Here is a 6000-nt window from a genome sequence, read left to right as displayed (position 1 = left end):
GTGGCTCGCCAATGTTGTTATGGTCCCCAAGAAGGACGACTCACTTCGCATGTGCATTGACTTCAAGCATATCAATCATGCCCACCCGAAAGATAATTTTCCTCTCCCCCTCATCGACCAAATTGTCGATTCGACTGCGGGGTGTGAGCATTTGTCTTTCCTAGACGCCTATTTCGGGTACCATCAGATCCGACCGTATGGACCCGATGAGATAAAAACAACTTTCGTCACTCCATTCGGGTGCTCTTGTTATGTCACCATGCCATTCGGTCTCAAGAACGCTGGGGCCACATTCATGAGGATGATTCAGAAGTGTCTGCTCACTCAAATCAGTCGGAATGTGGAAGCATACATGGATGACATTGCGGTCAAGTCGCATAAAGGTTCTGACCTGCCGATTGACCTTGATGAAACCTTTGCCAACCTGAGAAGATATGATATCAAGCTTAACCCATCAAAGTGCACTTTTGGAGTTCCTGGCGGAAAGTTACTCGGCTTCCTCATTTCCGAACGAGGGATCGACGCGAACCCAGAGAAAGTTGGTGCCATACTCCAGATGAAGTGCCCTGTGCGTGTGCATGATGTTCCGAAGCTTACTGGTTGTTTGGCCGCCTTGAGTCGATTCATTTCTCGCCTCGGTGAAAAGGCATTGCCTCTTTACCGACTGATGAATAAATCTGACAAGTTCGAGTGGACTCCTGAAGCTGATGCAGCATTTGCAGATCTCAAATCCCTGCTTTCCACCTAGCCGGTGCTCGCCGCCCCAATCAGCCAAGAGTCTTTACTGCTTTACATTGCAGCCACTGGACAAGTTGTCATTACAGTACTCACGGTCGACCGGGAAGAAGAAGGAAGAACCTATAAAGTTCAGCGCCCAGTATATTATGTTTCTGAAGTTTTAACTCCATCCAAGCAAAGATATGCACATTATCATAAGCTTGTTTATGGGATTTACATGACCACAAAGAAGGTTGCACATTATTTCTCTAATCACTCCATTACAGTCGTCAGCAACGAACCATTGTCAGAAATTCTGAACAACAGAGATGCAACTGGTCAAGTGGCAAAATGGGCGATTGAACTCCTTCCCTTGGATATCAAGTTTGAGGCAAATAAAGATATCAAGTCCCAGGCAATAGCGGATTTCCTCGCCGAGTGGATCGAACAACAACTGACGACTCAGATTCACTTGGGCCATTGGACCATGTTCTTTAATGGATCTAAGATGCTGAATGGTTCCGGCGCTGGGGTAGTATTAGTATCCCCCGAAGTGACAAGCTCCGCTATGTTCTCCAAATTCATTTCGATTCCTCCAACAACGAAGCTGAATATGAGGCACTTTTGTACGGGTTGCGTATGGCCATTTCACTCGGCGTCCGTTGCCTCATGGTCTACGGCGACTCTGATTTGGTGGTGAATCAAGTGATGAAGGAGTGGGAGTCAGAAGCCCGACTATGACTGGCTACTGCAATGCAGTGAGAAAGTTAGAGAAGAAGTTTGAGGGTTTAAAACTCCATCACATACCCCGACTGAAAAATCAAGCAGCGGATGATTTGGCAAAGATAGGTTCCAAGAGGGAAGCCATTCCTAGTGATGTGTTTGATGGGGAACGTTGCAGAAAACAAAAAATTTTCCTACGGTTTCACCAAGATCCATCTAGGAGTTCATCTAGCAACGAGTGATTGGATTGCATGTACATACCTTTGTAGATCACGCGTGGAAGCGTTCAAAGAACGGGGATGAGGAAGTCGTACTCGACGTGATCCAAATCACCGGAGATCCTAGCGCCGAACGGACGGCACCTCCGTGTTCAACACACGTACGGTCAGCGTAACGTCTCCTCCTTCTTGATCCAACAAGGGGGAAGGAGAGGTTGAGGAAGATGGCTCCAGCAGCAGCACGACGGCGTGGTGGTGGTGGAGCTGCAGTACTCCGGCAGGGCTTCGCCAAGCTCTATGGAGGAGGAGGAGGTGTTGGAGAGGGAGAGGGAGGCACCAAAGGAAATATAATAATAATGCTTTTATTATTGCCTCTAGGGCATATTTCCAACAGTCTCCCACTTGCACTAGAGTCAATAATCTAGTTACATTGTGATGAATCGAACACCCATGGAATTCTGGTGTTGATCATGTTTTGCTCTAGGGAGAGGTTTAGTCAACGGATCTGCTATATTCAGGTCCGTATGTACTTTACAAATATCTATGTCTCCATCTTGAACATTTTCACGAATGGAGTTGAAGCGACGCTTGATGTGCCTTGTCTTCTTGTGAAACCTGGGCTCCTTGGCAAGAGCAATAGCTCCAGTGTTGTCACAGAAGAGCTTGATCGGCCCCGACGCATTGGGTATGACTCCTAGGTCGGTGATGAACTCCTTCACCCAAATTGCTTCATGCGCTGCCTCCGAGGCTGCCATGTACTCCGCCTCACATGTAGATCCCGCCACGACGCTCTGCTTGCAACTGCACCAGCTTACTGCCCCACCATTCAAAATATACACGTATCCGGTTTGTGACTTAGAGTCATCCAGATCTGTGTCGAAGCTAGCGTCGACGTAACCTTTTATGACGAGCTCTTCGTCACCTCCATAAACGAGAAACATTTCCTTAGTCCTTTTCAGGTACTTTAGGATATTCTTGACCACTGTCCAGTGTTCCTTGCCGGGATTACTTTGGTACCTTCCTACCAAACTTATGGCAAGGTTTACATCAGGTCTGGTACACAGCATGGCATGCATAATAGAGCGTATGGCTGAGGCATAGGGGATGACACTCATCTCTTCTATATCTTCTGCCGTGGTCGGACATTGAGCTGAGCTCAATTTCACACCTTGCAACACAGGCAAGAACCCCTTCTTAGACTGATCCATATTGAACTTCTTCAATATCTTATCAAGGTATGTGCTTTGTGAAAGACCTATGAGGCGTCTTGATCTATCTCTGTAGATCTTGATGCCTAATATATAAGAAGCTTCTCCTAGGTCCTTCATTGAAAAACTCTTATTCAAGTAGGCCTTAATGCTGTCCAAAAGCTCTATATCATTTCCCATCAAAATTATGTCATCTACATATAATATGAGAAATGCTACAGAGCTCCCACTCACTTTCTTGTAAACACAGGCTTCTCCATAAGTCCGCGTAAACCCAAACGCTTTGATCATCTCATCAAAGCAAATGTTCCAACTCCGAGATGCTTGCACCAGCCCATAAATTGAGCGTTGGAGCTTGCACACCTTGTCAGCATTCTTAGGATCGACAAAACCTTCCGGCTGCATCATATACAATTCTTCCTTAAGGAAGCCATTAAGGAATGCCATTTTGACGTCCATTTGCCATATCTCATAATCATAGAATGCGGCAATTGCTAACATGATTCGGATGGACTTTAGCTTTGCTACCGGTGAGAAAGTCTCAACGTAGTCAACCCCTTGAACTTTTCGATAACCCTTAGCGACAAGCCGAGCCTTATAGATGGTCACATTACCATCCGCGTCTGTCTTCTTCTTAAAGATCCATTTATTTTCTATGGCTCGCCACTCTTCGGGCAAGTCAGTCAAAGTCCATACTTCGTTTTCATACATGGAGCCTATCTCGGATTTCATGGCTTCCAGCCATTTGTCGGAATCCGGGCCCGCCATCGCTTCTTCATAGTTCGAAGGTTCACCGTTGTCTAACAACATGATTTCCAAGACAGGGTTGCCGTACCAATCTGGTGCGGAACGTGTCCTTGTGGACCTTCGAATTTCAGTAGGAGCTTGATCAGAAGTATCTTGATCATCATCATTAACTTCCTCTCTAGTCGGTGCAGGCACCTCAGGAACATTTTCTTGAGTTGCGCCATTTTCCGGTTCAAGAGGTAATACTTCATCAAGTTCTACTTTCCTCCCACTTACTTCTTTCGAGAGAAACTCCTTCTCTAGAAAGGATCCATTCTTGGCAACAAAGATCTTGCCTTCGGATCTGAGGTAGAAGGTATACCCAATAGTTTCTTTAGGGTATCCTATGAAGACGCATTTTTTCGACTTGGGTTCGAGCTTTTCAGGTTGAAGTTTCTTGACATAAGCATCGCATCCCCAAACTTTTAGAAACAATAGCTTAGGTTTCTTCCCAAACCATAATTCATACGGTGTCGTCTCAACGGATTTCGACGGAGCCCTATTTAAAGTGAATGCGGCAGTCTCTAAAGCATAGCCCTAAAAAGATAGCGGTAAATCAGTAAGAGACATCATAGATCGCACCATATCTAATAGAGTGCAATTACGACGTTTGGACACACCATTACGTTGAGGTGTTCCAGGCGGCGTGAGCTGTGAAACTATTCCACATTTTCTTAAGTGTGTGCCAAACTCGTGACTCAAGTATTCTCCTCCACGATCTGATTGCAGGAACTTGATTTTCCTGTAACGTTGATTCTCAACATCACTCTGAAATTCCTTGAACTTTTCAAAGGTCTCAGACTTGTGTTTCATTAAATAGATATACCCATATCTACTCAAGTCATCAGTGAGGGTGAGAACATAACGATAGCCACCGCAAGCCTCAACACTCATTGGACCGCACACATCAGTATGTATGATTTCCAATAAGTTGGTTGGTCGCTCCATTATTCCTGAGAACGGAGTCTTGGTCATTTTACCCATGAGGCATGGTTCGCACGTGTCAAATGATTCGTAATCAAGAGACTCTAAAAGTCCATCAACATGGAGCTTCTTCATGCGTTTGACACCTATGTGACCAAGGCGGCAGTGCCACAAGTATGTGGGACTATCATTATCAATCTTACATCTTTTGGTACTCACACTATGAACATGTGTAGCATTACGCTCAAGATTCATTAAGAATAAACCATTCACCATCAGAGCATGACCATAAAACATATCTCTCATATAAATAGAACAACCATTATTCTCGGATTTAAATGAGTAGCCATCTCGAATTAAACGAGATCCTGATACAATGTTCATGCTCAAAGCTTGCACTAAATAACAATTATTAAGGTTTAAAACTAATCCCGAAGGTAAATGTGGAGGTAGCATGCCGACGGCGATCACATTGACCTTGGAACCATTCCCGACGCGCATCGTCACCTCGTCCTTCGCCAGTCTCCGCTTATTCCGAAGCTCCTGTTTTGAGTTACAAATGTGAGCAACCGCACCGGTATCAAATACCCAGGAGCTACTACGAGTACTGGTAAGGTACACATCAATTACATGTATATCACATATACCTTTCATGATGCCGGCCTTCTTGTCTGCTAAGTATTTGGGGCAGTTACGCTTCCAGTGACCACTTCCCTTGCAATAAAAGCACTCAGTCTCGGGCTTGGGTCCATTCTTTGGCTTCTTCATAGCAGCTTGCTTGCCGGGCGCGGCAACTCCCTTGCCGTCCTTCTTGAAAGCTTTCTTACCCTTGCCCTTCTTGAACTTAGTGGTTTTATTCACCATCAACACTTGATGTTCCTTTTTGACTTCTACCTCCGCTGATTTCAGCATTGCAAATACTTCAGGAATGGTCTTTTCCATCCCCTGCATATTGAAGTTCATCACGAAGCTCTTATAGCTCGGTGGAAGCGACTGAAGGATTCTATCAATGACCGCGTCATCCGGGAGATTAACTCCCAGCTGAGTCAAGCGGTTATGCAACCCAAACATAGTGAGTATGTGCTCACTGACAGAACTGTTTTCCTCCATCTTATAGCTGAAGAACTTATCGGAGACTTGATATCTCTCGACCCGGGCATGAGCTTGGAAAACCATTTTAAGCTCTTCGCACATCTCATGTGCTCCGTGTCTCTCAAAACGCTTTTGGAGCCCCGGCTCTAAGCTGTAAAGCATGCCGCACTGAACGAGGGAGTAGTCATCGGTACGTGCCTGCCAAGCGTTCATAATGTCTTGTTCTGTAGGGAGAACAGGTGCGTCACCTAGCGGTGCTTGTAGGACATAATCTTTCTTGGCAGCTATGAGGATGATCCTTAGGTTCCGGACCCAGTCCGTGTAGTTGCTGC

The sequence above is a fragment of the Triticum urartu genome, chromosome 4A (genome assembly GCF_056163025.1).
Source record: "Triticum urartu cultivar PI428250 chromosome 4A, HENAU_Tu73, whole genome shotgun sequence".
NCBI lineage: Eukaryota > Viridiplantae > Streptophyta > Magnoliopsida > Poales > Poaceae > Triticum > Triticum urartu.
This window is presented reverse-complemented; position numbering follows the sequence as displayed.